Raw genomic sequence first — 15,897 nt, forward strand, 5'->3', positions numbered from 1 at the left:
ACATAAGCACGAGTTGTCATTTTTCATATATAAAGAGCTTTATCCGTAAATAAGAAAAAGACACATGCACTTACACATAGATAGGCTCAGAACAGGATGGTTTCACACATATATGTTAAAATAAACAAATACAAAGGCCAATAAACATAAAAATGTTCATCATCAATCTGTCATAAAGGCACATGAATTACAGTGGTATGTCTTCATTTTTTCCCAAGAAATTGGCAGAGATTTAAATGCTGATGAATTAAAATGTTAGGAAGGTGGCAGGAAACAGGTGGAAATATAAATAGGTAAATTTTTCTGGAGGGCAACTTGGCAAAATCTATCCAGTGCTTTAAAAGTATGCCTACTTGCTAATTCCACTCAAAGAATTTACCTTAAATCAATATGTGTTTGATCAAAGATGGTGTGAAGGATATTCACTCCAGTGTTATTTACAACAGAGCAAACTGAAAAAAAATCTCACAGCCTAATGAAATGAAGGATGGCAGACTATTCGACAGTTACTGAAAAACCTCATTATGGGGAAAAAATATGTTGCAATATATGGTTACCTAAGAAAACAACAGGTTATACAACAGAAGAATTTGAGTAGGGAGACCAGAGGCATGAACCCCACATGTATGGAAACTTGATATGTGACCTATGGTTGGGTAGCATTACAATCCAGTACGGACTAGATGGATGAGTCAGTGAATGGCTCTGGGATAATTATTATCCATATGAAAAAATAAAAGGAGAGCCTAACGGCACACCACAGACCAACAAATTTCAGGCGGAAGGACAACATGTGAAAAGAAACTTTAAAACTTCTAGAAGAAAATATAGCATAATGTCTGTGTAATCTCAGAGAATTTCTTAAAAGACAAAGAGGTCATACAAGCCATAAACTAAAATTTTGGTAAATACTACAATGTTAAACATAAAAAAAAAAAAAAAGTATATGAGAGGATAGAGCCAAAAAATGGAAAGATAGCAGCAGGCTGGAAGAAAATGAATCCAATGCATATAAAAAATGGAAGAATTACTGCAGAGGTTTCCCAGGTGGCTCAGTAGTGAAGAATTCACCTGCTAATGCAGGATATGTGGGTTCAATTCTTGGTTAGGGATGATCCCCTGGAGAAGGAAATGGAAACCCACTCTAGTATTCTTGCCTGGAAAATCTCATGGACAGAGGAACCTGGTGTGCTACACTCTACGGGGTCACAAAGAGTTGGACATGACTTAGCAACCACACAACAACAGTTACTGCAGAATATGTGAAGTAGTGCTGCTTAGCTTGTTACCAACACTCTGGGTCAATCCCCAGCTAAGGTCCTTCTGCTCTGTATCATCTGAGCCAATAGACTGAGAGTGAGTTTGCCTCAGAAACAAAGGAAAGCCTCATTCTTTGATCACAGGATGGGGAGAAGTGAGCACATGTTCTTCACGTGCTCTTCAGCCACGCCCACACCAGCCAGTGGGCGTGGCTGCTGTGCAGGGATCTAATTGGGGGAAGAGGAGGGGGTGGGGTCATCAAGGGGGCGGGGCAAATGCACTGCTCATGCTCCAGATCCCGCGCCAGGCTCAGCCTCTCTGCACACGGCCTGCTGCCGCCATCTTGAATCTTGAGTGTAGTCTTCTGGTATAGCCCACAGGCTGAGGTGTCTGTGCGGCCATTTTGCACCAGGAACTGTGGTCTGACCTGGTGAGTGAGGCATCTGCCTACGACCCCCTGTGAACAAATAACAGCAGACTGAGCACAAAGGAAAAAAACAAAGGTTAGATTTATTATCCACATTCTGTTTTTACTTCCCGGGAATTGTTAATGGGGCTTTGCTGGTGACGAAGGTTGACTGTGCACGGGAATCACCGGATCTTTTGAAAAGGCGGCTTGTTTGAGCAGGTGCAGGGGGGGCTAGAGAGCCCGCATTTTTAACAAGGTCCCAGGTGAAGCATATGGTGCTGGTCCACAGACCACCCTTGGAGTAGCAAGGCTATTAAGGACTCCTACAGATAAATAAACGGGCTTCCCTGGTGGCTCAGAGGTTAAAGCGTCTGCCTCCAATGAGGCAGACCTGGGTTCGATCCCTCTGTCGGGAAGATCCCCTGGAGAAGGAAATGGTAACCCACTCCAGTATTCTTGCCTGGAGAATCCCATGGACGGAGGAGCCTGGTAGGCTACAGTCCACGGGGTCACAAAGAGTCGGACACGACTGAGCGACTTCACTTTCACTTTCTTTCACTACAGATAAATAAGAAAGGAGAAATAAGCCCACCCTAAGTCTGGCAGACGGTCCGAACAGCCGATGCTCAGAAGACAAACCCTAGGAGCATTTAAGCGTCTTAGTTGGGATGGGCTTGTGCTGTCACGCCGAGGCCCCACGACAGAGGTTTCTTTCTTGCTCTTGTCAATGAGGCGCATTTACGTAGGTGGGGGCAGGGTGGGGCGCTCTCCTCAACAGCAGCTTGGAGCCCAGTTGCTGGAAGCCCTGCCGTTTTCACGGTGGAACTGGCAAAGCTGACCTTGGAACTGGGCTGCTGGAAGAAGAAAAGAGGTTTTTATGGGTCGGTCTTGGAAATGGTGAGGACAGTTGTTTATTCGCTCAGTCTTGTCTGCCTCTTTGTGACCTCGAGGACTGTAGCCCCGCCAGGCTCCTTTGTCCATGGGAATTCTCAGGCAAGAATACTGGAGAGGCTTGCTGTTTCTTCCTCCAGGGGATCTTCCTGACCCAGGGATGGAACCCGTGTCTCCTGCTTGGCCGGCGACCACTGAGCCACCTGGTGAGGACACTACTGCTCCCCTTTGGTTGGAACTCTGAGGTTGCAGCCAGCTGCGTGGGAGGCTGGGAAGTATAATCCAAGTGGACCCAGGAAAAGAGGAGCTGCGTTTGGTGACCAGCTAGCAGTCTGCCACACATCTGGAGATGCTCAGTGCTCTAGTAAGCAGGGAAATGCAAATAAAGCTGCAAGTTGGTATCATTGTACAGCACTGTTAGAGCAAGATATCAGGACTGGAGGAGGTGCTTTCACACTGGATAGTCTCTTCTCCATCTCTTCATTCCATGCACATATTAGCTCCAACATACCATCAGTTTACTTTATAATGTTCATTATTTACGGTTTGCCTTCCATCTGTCAGCTCCAAAAGGACGAAGATATTTGTCTATTATGTTAACTGCTATATTCTTAGTGTCCACAGCATTGCCTGAATGGAGGTGCTTCAGGTGACATTCCTCCAGTCACCCCAGCACAGAGCCCAGCCACCTGACACGCGAGAGCAGGGGCTCCTGGTGCTCAGCCCTCAACTGTTTGGACACATCCACCCTATGGCTCTCCCCAGCCAAGGCCCCAGGATAAGCACTCCTGCTATGCCAGCTCAGATTCCCAGTCCAAAGTATCCAAGAGGATAACCAATGACTGTTTTTTTCAGCCTCCAAAGTTGCATTAGTTTTTAAAGTTAGTTATTCAGGTATAACTTACATTATTACAAAAAACTGTGGAAAATTCTTAAAGAGGTGGGAATACCAGACCACCTTACCTGCCTTTTGAGAAACATATATGCAGATCAAGAAGCAACACTTAGAACCAGACATGGAACAATGGATTGGTTCAAATTTGTGGAAGGAGTATATCAAGGCTGTATATTGTCACCCTGCTTCCTTAACTTATATGCAGAATACATCATGAGAAATGCTGGGATGGATGAATCACCAGCTAGAATCAAGATTGCTGGGAGAAATATCAACAACCTCAGATATGCAGATGATATCACTGTATTGGCAGAAAGAAAAGAGGAACTAAAGAGTCTCTTGGTAAAAGTGAAAGAGGAGAGTAAAAAGACTGGCTTGAAACTCAACATTCAAAAAACTGAGATCATGGCATCCAGTCCCATCATTTCATGGCAAATAGATGGGGGAAAAAATGGAAACAGTGGAAGATTTTATTTTCTTGAACTCCAAAATCACCATGAACAGTGACTGCACCCATGAAATTAAAAGATACTTGCTCCTTGGAAGAAGAGCTATGACAAACATAGACAGTGTATTAAAAGAAGAGACATCATTTTGCTGGCAAAGGTCCATATAGTCAAAACTGTGGTTTTTCCAGGAGTCATGTATGGATGTGAGAGCTGGACCAATAAAGGAGGCTGAGCGCTGAAGAACTGGTGCTTTCGAACTGTGGTACTGGAGAAGACTCTTGAAAGTCCCTTGGGCTGCAAGGAGATCAAACCAGTCAATCCTAAGGAAATCAATCCTGAATATTCATTGGGAGGACCAGTGCTGAAGCTGAAGCTCCAAATATTTTGGCCACCTGATGCAAAGAGCCGACTCACTGGAAAAGACCCTGATGCTGAGAAAGATTGAAGGCAGGAGGAGAAGGGGATGACAGAGGATGGGATTGTTGGATGGCGTCACTGACTCAATGGACATGAGTTTGAGCTAACTCTAGGAGATAGTGGAGGATGGGGAAGCCTGGCGTGCTGCAGCCCGTGGGGTCTCAAAGAGTCGGACACGACTTAGTGACTGAACAACAGCAACAACTTACATTAAGTAAAATTCACTCCTTTTAAGTGTACACTTTGGTGATGTGTACTTAGAGTCATGAAAATGTATAGTCATGAAACCAGCATCACAACCGAGAAATAAAGCATTTCAGTTGTCCCTCAAAGTCACCTCCTAGGCCGCCAAGCTCCGGCTACACCGTCACACAGCAGGAGTAGGAGGCAGCACATTCTGTTGGCTTTACTGTGTACTCATTGGCTGTATTTTTCCTACTCTGGGAATCTCCTTTCTTGGGAGCTCTGGCTAAGGTCTGTTTTCCCATTAGACCAGAAGCTCTGTGTGACTTGTTCCTAGCGTAGTTCCTACCATGTAGTAGGTGCTCATTAAATCACTGTTTAATAAATGGAATGTGATGGAGCATAATGGTCTGGAGACTCTGGCTTCAGACACGTGAGAAAGTCACATGACTTCTCAGCCTCATTCCATTTGAATAGTCATACTACCCGTCGGAAGGTAAAAGGCATATAGCTGATCCAGATTAATGCCCTCAGTTATGTCTTAATTTCTAATAAATATTTATCAAGCCCCTACTGTGTGCTAGGCACTGTCCTAGGTGTTGAGGATGTGAAGGGGAGCATATGTAGATACGATCTGTATGCCCATGGGGTTTACCATCTCCTGGGGGGTGGTGAGATGGTAAATGTGATGATCACACACATATGTGCCCTGGTAAATCATGGCACATGTCCTAGAACCCACCCCCCGCCTCATCCCATCAATGGTCCTACCGTGTTCTCTGGAACAGTGTTCTCTGGGGCATGAATTGCCAGCTTCTCTTAGAATCATTGCTCAAGAGGGGAATTGCTCTTCTATCATGGTTATTTGCTATCAAGGTTAGAGATGTTCTGAGAATCATTCTGTTTATAGTAATAGTGGATTCTTCTGAAATAAACGCTCAGAAGGTAGAAATGGGCAAAACCACCAGGCGGTCGGCTCTCTCTAATAATCTGTGGCTTTAAAACAACAAAATAGACCTTTTAGATAAACTGAGCAGCCTCACAAAAGTTGTCCGGAGAATTCAACCTGGGGACACTTGCCTGAGAATGCCAGAAATTTCCACTGCTTCCCCCTTAACCTTCAATGACTTTATGGTTGGGAAAGAAGCTTACTGGCTTATAAATATTTCCCATTATGGAACTTTCTGGTAAGCTCCTCAAGTAATTTTAGATCTCAGCTAGTTTTGTTCTCCCTGCTGCCCAATACAATATCTTCCAGGGCTGCCGTGCTGAAGCGATCTAGAGAAAAGAGAAATTAAGACAATTTCCTTGCGTTCTGTAAGCGTTTGCTTGTGAATGCAGGCTGTCCTGCTGTTTGATAAATCAGATATGTAAGAAAACCACGAGAATCAAAGTTCACATCCAGTTGGGCGCTTTAGATGTACATTGCGAAGGTTGCTACAAAATGTGATAATATCCTTCCAAGGATATGACTAATGAGACTACGTATAGCACATTGGAGACAGCTCAAATGTGTAATTATTGTGAGAATTTCACAGACACATAAATATAATGATCTTCAGCTAAGTAAATTGCTAGCTACCAATGAAATAAATAGGGTCCCTTCAGAATTTGAAATAATTTGGAGTGGTAGGTGGTGGGAAATGATTCACCTTAGCTGCTGTCTCTGGAACAGTAATACAGAAATATATCTGCCAGCTCTGGTGCATTTGCATTGTTCTTCATATCCTGTGGAGTTTGTCAGAAGAGCTCTGGGCCCTGCTGCCTTCCGCCCCCTTATTCTGATAGGCCTCTGCGCAGCATGGCTTGGTGCTGGGTAGGAGCAGCTAATATTGTTTACCTCGGTCGGCATCCCAGCCATAATATTTTTCCAAGAAACACTGATGTGTTTAAAGGTCAGGTTGATACTGATTTGACGGAATAACATAAATTCATCTTTCGAGGAGTAAAATGGTGTACATGACTTGGTTTAAAGGTTAAACTGTTTTTTGTGCACTGGGTAGGTCAGAGATAGAAGACTTTAATACACAAAGTATAATTACCTGTTTAGATAGACACGGAGATGTGGCCCAGGGTTTGGATTTTCGGAGAGATGTCTGAAAACAGGAATCTATTGACGTCTTGTCATTCTTGAATATATTTCATTATAATGGGGAAAAATTCTACAAAGGTGCTCAGTTAGAAGGACTGTCTTTTTCCTACTCCTAGTTAGGTGTCTGTTGGGATTCTAGGAGTTGAGTTTCAGAGCACCAGGAGAGTCTAAGAATGTCCTCAGACACAAAGCCCCCTCAGGGCCAATAAACTCCCAAATACAGATCTCATACAGTAGGCGATTCATTGGTAGATGAATGAATTGGTGGCGGTTTAGTCTCTAAGTTGTGTCCGAATCTTATGACCTCCTCTGTCCATGGGATTTCATAGCAAGAATACTGGAGTAGGTTGTCATTTCCTTCTCCAGGGCATCTTCCTAACTCAGTTTTTGAACCTGGGTCTCCTGTATAGGCGGTCTCCTGCCTTGCAGGTGGATTTTTTACTGACCGGGCCACCAGCAAAGCCAGATAAATGAATTAAATCCATCTTTTTATTTTTTAACCCACACAATGTGTGTGTGTGTGTGTGCGTGCGCACTTGGTCACTCAGTCGTGTCTGACTCTTTGTGACCCCATGGACTGTCCATGGGATTCTGCAGGCAGAATACTGGAGTGGGTTGCCATGCCCTCCTACAGAGGATCTTCTCAACCCAGGGACTGAACCGCTGTCTCTCATGACTCCTGCATTGGCAGGAGGGTTCTTTTCCACCAGAGCAAATTGGAAAGCCCAGGGAATGGTGGTACTTTTATTTAAATTATTTTACTGCCTTACCCCAGGCAGCATTCACATGTGAGAAGTCATCCCAACCTCTTTCTGTCCCCTTTCTGCTCAAGGGAACCCTTCGTACCTTTCTCTTGCATTGGAGCGCCAGTTGAGAGCATGGGCCCAGGAAACACAGATGCAGAGAGAAGGAATCCTCCACGTGCCCTTTAACAATCACACTTCACTCGAAAGTCTCACTCATACCACATTCGTGTGGTGTATTTTGATAGGAATTCCATGCAAAGAGCAACAGCATTAGTTTCTTTTAAAAGGAATAAAATTCTCTACATCGATAACTTAGAAATATAAGTAAGAATATAAACTGGAAGGAGAGAGTTTGGGGATACAGGTAGCTTTTTCAGTTATGTTTTCACCTGTGCCCTCTACCCACCTTAGATGCCATATGTCTTCTCTGGTCCTCCATTGAGCATCTCGTGGGCAAAGAGTCAGCCCTCCGGGTGTGTCTGATGAATCACTGAGTGGGCCACACATCAATACAAGTCAGAGTAATGCAGTGCCCTGTGGGGAGTACACAGGAGGGTGCATGGATTTTAGAGAGGCTTCCAGAGGCGGGGGCTTCACAAGGGTTTCAGGCTGACTCCTCAAGGGCAGAATGAGAAAGGGCAGGGAAGTGCCAGGCGGTGTCTGGGGAGTAAGGAAATCTGTCCAGAGCAGCACACAGAGTGGGGAGGGAGGTATTGGTAGTTGAGACTTTTTTTTTTTTTGAGTAGTTGCAAAGTGGTTTCTCTCCTATATTTTAAAGCACAAGAATGATAATTTTCACTACAAATTGCAAACAGGAATACTGGAGTGTGTTGCCGTTTCTCCTCCAGGGGATCTTCCCGACCCAGGAATTGAACCCGCGTCTCCTGCATTGCAGGCAGATTCTTTACCTGCTGAGCAGTCGGGGGAGTCTGATGAGAGTGAAGCCTTTGTATATCCCCAGAAGTGAGATGGGAATATTGGTGGAGGTTCTGTCAGGAGGTGGGCCCTGGGTTTCCCCTGGATCCCTTCCCGAGAGTAAGTGTCTCTGAGTCACAGCTGAACCCTCCCCTCCTCCCTGAGGCCACTGGCGCCCCTTTGGACAGATGAGGAAGCTGAAGCATGGAAGACGGGCAGTGACTGGCCCAGCAGGAGGGGCAGCACGTGGGCAGGTCTTTTCTGCTCGACATCACTAGGAATCTGTCCAGTTCCCTCTTGGGAGTGGAGTGGCCAGGCAGTCCCTGCATGCGTGGCCTGGGCATCCCATAGAGCATCCAGAGTGGGGACAAAGAAGGCTCCCAGAGGCCAGTTCCTGCCCTGGGCCCCTGTCCAGAGCAAAGGCGCGGGGACTCCGAGGACCCTCAGGATGCATTCTGTCGAGGGTTGCTGAGCATCTGCTGTTGCCCCAAGGAGGCACAGTCAGGATTTCCCAGAAGGTGTCTGAATAGTTGCCTGTGATACATCAACCTCCCTAAAAAATGTGTCAGGGCTGCAACTCACCCTACAGATGTAGGACTGAAGCCAGGGATCACCCACTAACAGTGCAGGATGGGGAGGGGGATCCCTGGATTTCTCATTGAGTCATCGGCAGTGGGGAGCAGCTGGAAGCAGCGAGGACCGTCTTTTTCCAGTATTTTCTAAATCAAGCGGGCAAGCTGGTGAGCGCCATTGTGCATAGGTAATAACTCAGCCGGAAACAAGTGTCATGATTCACATGTCATGGCTAATGTCTCGCTAATATCCCCCAGCAGGGATGAGCAATTACAAATTCCTGAATTATCTTCCCTGTCTGTACCTCAAACAAACAAGCAATCATCTGTTTCCTTAGCTAACCTCCCCTGGGGTGAGATGGCTGCAAGGTTGAGAGAGCCTGGGCCTCCGAGGTGCAGGCCTGGCGTCACCACTTCCTGGCTGTGCGTCCTGGGCAAGCTCCTGCAAGGTCCCCGTGTAATAATTATTCTCATATCTGTAATAATATACTTGTCCCAGAGGGTTACTGTGAAGATTAAAGATGATTATTTGCTAAAAGTTCCTTGCACATATAAGCACATAATAAACGTTAGCTGTTATTTTTAACTGAAAATTAAATTTTAAAAATTAGGATATGGATATTAATAGATAAAAGTATGCTTAGATTTCACAAATATGTTTAATTTTTCCAAGTTTTATGTTTTAACAAGAGAGCCAAATTGAATCAACAGTTACACATGCCAACTCCTCTGGCCAAGCAAGAAAGCTAAAACAAAATTGCTTTTGGATTTGGCGAATATATTGTGTTCTTCAGCAGTTGTTCCCAGGGGCTCAGGTCATAAGCTAGGCTTTTGTTATTTGCACATTTCAAGAAAGACCCAAATAGAAATGGCCAGGGGTGGGGGGGATATTCAGCATCTCACATTTATAAAATCAAGCCTTTTTACTTTTTCATAGACAATGCTTCATGTAACCCTTCCTTGAAATGCTAATGAGATGCCAAGAGATTTCCAGGTTTTTCCATGGGGTTGTATTTAGAAACAGACTGATTTGTGTTTAAAGATGGAAGTGTGTGTCTTGTCCTCTTGAGCTCTTCAAATCAAAGGCCATCACCGTGAGGATTGTAACTGGGATCCTGGGGTGTCTCTGGGCAGCCTGGGTTCAAGTTCTTGATTATTTGTGATTCTTGATTTTCACAGATGTTGAAAGTGGTGGTTTAGAAGTGAGTGGTTCCTTTTCTTGATTATAAATAATTCAAATAGGAATTGGACTCACCCACAGTAGCCTTAGTAAAGGAAATTCTGTTGGAGTGCAGCATGGAATGCTGAGAAATCTGGGTTTCCAGGTAGCGTGGTTCTCCCCAGAGTGAGGACAGTGGTGGGACAGTCATGTGGCCTTTCCCAAGACACCCCTCCATCTCTTTTTGCTTCTACCCAGATCTGTCTCTCCCCTCCCCTGGGTTCCCAGTCTCCACTCCATCATCAGCCACACATGACCCATCACAACTTCCCCAGCCCCCTCTACACAAGCTCATAATTAATGTCCACAGCCAACTGCCCCCATCTCTTAGTTTTCTCATGCTGACTTTTTGAGAAAGGAATTGCTTTTGCCCATCTCATCTTATCAAATGAAGGATACAGCTCCTGAGTTACTGACCAGCCTGTAGAGGGGCTCCCCTGAGATCAGTGGCCTGCCTGGGTTTGGGGAAGAGGTGGACAGGGGGAAGAGAGAGGAGAATGCATTTCCCTCCATGAACCTTTGGGTGGGCGAGCAGCATGAAACCACCCAGAAAATGCCCAGAGGCCAGTCCTGCATCCAGACCCTTCCTACCTCTTTCCCACAAGCTGAGAAGGTTGTTGATGCTTAAGAAAGCCTCTGGAGCCTTCTCTCTACTTGGGCCAGCTCCATCAGTGCCTTCTCTATACAGGCTTTTCTGACTGTTTCTTTGTTTAGTTAGTCTTGCCCTGGTCTGATGGAGTGAAGGACTTGGGCAGGGTGATGAGACTTGGCCTGTGCGTCTGAAGAGACGTTCCCTTCTCTGCTCCTTGCCTTCCTCATCCAGTGCCCTCATCTCTGAGCCCAGGTTTTCTCATCTACTACAGGATGTATTGAAAGCTTCTATCTTCCTGGGATATTGGCGAGGATTAGGTGAGATAAAGGCTTTGGAATCGGTGGAGAGCTTTTCAAGTGTGAGATTATTGTGAACAATGCAGGGGAAAGTGGGAGGGAGGCTCTTCCTTTTGAAGGACCCCTTCCCCTCCCCCCCCCCCCCCACAAGCTGGAGTTCTGCAGTGAGGGTCTCACTTTTCCAGTGAGGAGGGCTGTGGCTGCGGCTGGACCAGGCTGTCTTATCTGCCAGTCTGAAGATGGCTGCAGTTTCCTCTGCAGAAGGGCCCATTGGCTGACACTCGGTAGCAGACAATGTTCCCCACATCCTCCCAGCTCCTCTCTTTGGGAACACAGGCCTGAGCCTGTCCCCTCACTGCCTTCTCATGATGGGAGGGAGGGGTGCCGGTAGCAGGCAGTCAGAGATCCATTCCAGAAGCTCCTGCATCAGAGGACATCCCCCCACTGCCTCCCATGAATGACTCACTTCTTGGGTTTTCCTGCTGACCTCTGCCCACTCCCTCTGGTGATGGCTCAGGCCTGGCAGCTAGAGATTCGTTGACTCAGAAGCAGGCCTGGGGAGTGGAGACCAGAGACAGGACATCAGGGATTCCATGGACCAACCGGTCAGGGACCGTGGTCAGCGCGTGCCACTGAGGACGAAAGGGGACTCGCCTCAGAGCCCCTCATTCTGCCTCAGATGGAAGGTGTGGCCAAAAGATATGGTCTGATGCTCCCTTAGGGGTGGGAGCAACAGAGCCATCGCCCCTTCCTGCTGACAAGCAGCAGCATCTCTGGCCATCTGTGCAAACTCAGAGCTCCTTGGGCCTTCGCAAGCACCCAACTGTGTGCAAGAACTGTGGAGCCCACTGGTAGCTGAGTGAGTCCTGCGGCGTCTTCTGTACTCGTGGTGACAGGTGCCCAGAGCTCAAGTCCTGCACGATCTCTATGGCCAGACTTAGAGCACGTTGGGGGAGAGCCAGGGAAGTGTGAAAATGGAGGCGGCTGTGTCTAGAAACACTTGGAGGGGCAGGAAGACTGAATGTGCTATTGGCCGATCATGGCTGCCTGCCTGCTTTCCTCCCGTCCCTCCTTCTAACTTCCCCCTTTCTTCCCTTTCCTCCCATCCACACACATTTACCAAGACTATCATGTGCCAGCTACTGTATCTGCTGGTGAAAACGCTATGGCTTTTCTGATCCCCTCAAGGCTTTCAAACTAATTCCAACACATAAGTGTTCAGTCACAGTGGAGCAGTGGTTCTCAAACATTGGTGAGCATCAGACCCACTGGAGAACTAGTTGAAACACTGATCGCTGGGTCCCGCCCAGAGTTTCTTTTTCAGGAAGTCGGAGGCAGGGGGACTCTTGGGAACTGGCATTTCTAACATCCTCCCAGGTGCTGCTCCCCTGCTGCTGGTGGTCCAGGGACCATAGGAGGCAGTACGCGCAAGGCCGGGGAAGCACTTGTCACACCTGCTGGGGGTGGGTGAGGGCTTCCCAGGTGGTGCTGGTGGTGAAGAACCCACCTGCCAATGCAGGAGATGCGAGTTCCTTCCCTGGGTCGGGAAGGTCCCCTGGAGGAGGGCATGGCAACCCATCCCAGTATTCTTGCCTAGAGAATCCCATGGACAGAAGAGCCTGGTGGACCACAGTCCGTGGGGTTGCCAAGAGTCAATAGACACAACTCAAGTGACTTAGCATGCACGCACAGGAGGTGGGCAGAGGGAGGCAAGGCAAATGACGAGCCGGTCCCCCAAAGGTGGGAGGAAGCCAGGTGAAGACAGGTAGGAAGGGCAGCAGGTGTAAAGGCCCTGAGGTGAGAGAGAGTCTGGAGGAGGACGTGAGAGCTGGTCAGGGTGGCCAGAGCCCATTAAAGGGTATGGAGTCAACAAGGTAAGAGGTGACCCTGGATGACTCATTAGAAGTTAGGTCACCGAGGAACTTCTGCGCCTTTGGAGGGCAAACCACTGAAGAGTTTCACATGGAGCTTTTGCAGAGTGAGTCAGATTTATGTCTTAGGACAATTGCTTTGGCTGGAGGGTAGAGAATGCCAGAGGAAAGAAAAATAGGAAGCCATTGTATTAATCCAGGCAAGAGGTGCTGGTGGCCAGAAGCAGGGTGCTGGCATGCACTGGGATGGAGAGGAGACAGAGCTGACATAGACTTGGGAGATGAAGTAGACCGGACTTGGATGCAGGGGTGTAGGGAGGGGAGGGAGCAGTCTAGAGTGATGCCTGGAACATGGAGGGGACCGTCTTGGCATTTGGGGTGGAAAGCAGCAGAGAAAGCATCTTTCACACCAGCTAGTCTGCCTGGGTTCCAGGGGACAGGTTATACCTAAAACATGCTGCCTGAGACCCTTCACTGAAGAGGTATTAATTATAAGGATACCAGGGCATCCTAGGGCACTGACGCCAGGAATGGGACAATTCTCAGGAGAGGTCTCCATCAGGACAGGGAAGAAAGTGGATGCCTCTTAGCTCCTTCAGCTTCCTTGCCTCTCTTTGCAGACCTAATCCTCTCTTTACTTCCTACCTGGTGGGGTCTAACTGCCCCACTCTCAGCCCAAGATATCATGTTATAGTCTTGCTGAACCCTAGGTTCAGAATCCTGCCAGAGACAATTTGATTGGTTTAGCTTGGGTGCAGTGGCCAGATTTAGCCAATAAAGATAAAGGATACCTAAATATTGCATGTGTGCGTGGGTGCTAACTTGCCTCAGTCATGTCCGACTCTTGTGACCCCGTGACCGTGGCCCACCAGGCTCCTCTGTCCATGGGATTCTCCAGGCAAGAATACTGGAGTGGGTTGCCATGCCCTCCCCCAGGGGATCTTCCCCAGGGATCGAACCCAAGTCTCTTATATCTCCTGCATTGACAGATGAGCTCTTTACCACTAGCACCACCTGGGAAGCCCAAATAATGCATGGCAGCATACTTATACAAGAAATGACTCATTGTTTATCTGAAATTCAAATTAGCTGGGCATCCAGTGTTTTTCTGTCAATCCTAACCTAGGACACATGTTGCCCCTTAGGCTGCTCAGTTATGGCCAGAGGGGCAGGCTATGGCAGCTGTTGGGAGCAGTGCTCCTGTGGTGGAAGGAACAGTTCAGAAAGAGAGGGTCCAAGCAGATGCCTCGTGGTGGGGGATGCTCCCAGGCTGTGGGGTGCTCGGGAGGCCTAGTCTTGAGTGCTGGGGTCTCAGCAGGAGAGAGCAGCTCAGACTCAGGGAGGCTGGGAGGAGTGAGTTCCTGGAAATCTTGGCCTCAGGCTCCCAGACCCAGGCTCAGGGCAGAAGTCTGTCTCAAAGGAAATAGGGCACCGTCAAAGGTGGGAGTGAAGTGTAGGTTGGCTACTAGGAGGTCACAGGTGCAGGCCGGGTCCAGGGAAGCAGGCAGATCCGCTCGTGGGCTAGGCACAGGGCCCAGGTAAGAGGCAGGCATGAGGACGGTGCGGTCCTGTCTGCCTCCCCCGGCTGCTCTGGGGAGGACGAGGACCACTGCTCGGCACATCCTGATACTGCCCAGCTCTGAGCAGAAGCTCATCTGGGATCACTGCCTAAGTAGATCGGACCCAGCCCCGTTTCCTAAAGTGGGGTAGGGATGTCAGGACTGGGCACGCGGCAGATCCCAGAATGAGGGGCTGAAGCTTCATTGTTCTTGGGGGAGCACAGGTCCTGGGGTCCAAGGCGGGGCCCAGCTGGGGTGGGTGTCTCTGTCACAGCCCCCACGAGACGACTGCAGTGGCTGGGAGCTCCCTGGGGTCCTTAGAGACTTCTCACACACTTACAGATGGGGACACCGAGGCTCACATTTACACGTGGCTCTGAGCAGTGAGTCACCTGTGAAAGATCGCAGTCAGGGTTCTGATTCACGTTTGAGGGCCTCTGACCAGTGCTCACCCTGAAATATTGGGCTACAATGCTGTATTTGCACAAACTCAGGGGAGGTTTCATTGCAGGATTTTTCAGCAAGTTATTCAAAGCACTGAGACTTTTCAGGGAGGCGTGTGATCCCTGTGGGTGAACCCTGTGCACATGTGGGCCAGCTTCCCTCAAGGAGAGGGGCAGTTTCCACTTGCTCTTTAGTCTTTTCCTCCTGCATATGTGGAATCTGAGAGCTTGTTTAATGACAGATACATCTCTTAAAGAACTTTGCCCGGAAGGAAGCACAGAAGAACAAGACCAAAAAATGAAAAATGAATAGCAGGAAGCATCAACAGCGAGAAAGAAGAGAGGAGGAAAAACACACACACACGTGCACACCCCAGATAGGAAGCCTTCCCTGCTTGGAAGTGGTGTGGCCTGTCACCACGCGGGTGGCCCTCAGCTGAACATCTGCAGAGACTGCCGTATGGACGTTCACATTAACCGTTACCTGGTTCAGATTATGGGTGTTTTTTGTTTTCTTTTTCCCAATTTCCAGATTTTCTCTACTGTGGTTACCTTTTATAATGAAACAGTGTTTTTTTCCCTGTGTTTTTTTTTTTTAAAGAAGAAAAATCCAAGATGAGTACATTCTCGCACCCATAAAGTGAGTGACTTTCCAGATGACAGAGAGTACGTGGGAAAGGGGAGCAAGGTGATGGTTTAGAGAGTCAAGACTCCACAGGAGTTTCCACTTTCGGAAGCACGTGGTTGACACGGTCAGCTTCACCTTTAGCACCACATTACTGATAATGGGCTGGTCATTGGGACCAAAGAAATAATTTGGATTAAAGGTTCCAACAATGGTAGGTAAATTTCAAGACTACTTGGTATTAGTCTCTCTCTCTCTCTCCTTTTTTTTCTTTTCTACAGAAAAAGTACAAATTAATTCAGGTAAAATCAGTTATTGTTGAAACAATTATAAGCCTGGCCAGTGATGAAACAGGGCTCGGCTCCTCTGAGTGGATTTGATTTCCTATAATCAATCTTCTGGGTTTCTAAAAACCTCCAAGTGAAAAATCAGTATAAATCGACTGATTAGTGAAGAGTAGAGT

General features: G+C 47.7%; 1 long non-coding RNA gene across 1 annotated transcript in view; it reads left to right on the forward strand.

Moving 5' to 3' along the window:
- Positions 1-1,615: 1,615 nt before the first annotated feature.
- Positions 1,616-15,897, forward strand: part of LOC122446843 — a 38,750-nt gene continuing 24,468 nt past the window's right edge. Inside the window, exon 1 of the long non-coding RNA XR_006271007.1 lies at positions 1,616-1,763. This is a non-coding gene — a long non-coding RNA (uncharacterized LOC122446843). The remainder of the gene's footprint in view (positions 1,764-15,897) is intronic.

This window comes from Cervus canadensis, chromosome 8, assembly GCF_019320065.1.
Source record: "Cervus canadensis isolate Bull #8, Minnesota chromosome 8, ASM1932006v1, whole genome shotgun sequence".
Lineage (NCBI taxonomy): Eukaryota > Metazoa > Chordata > Mammalia > Artiodactyla > Cervidae > Cervus > Cervus canadensis.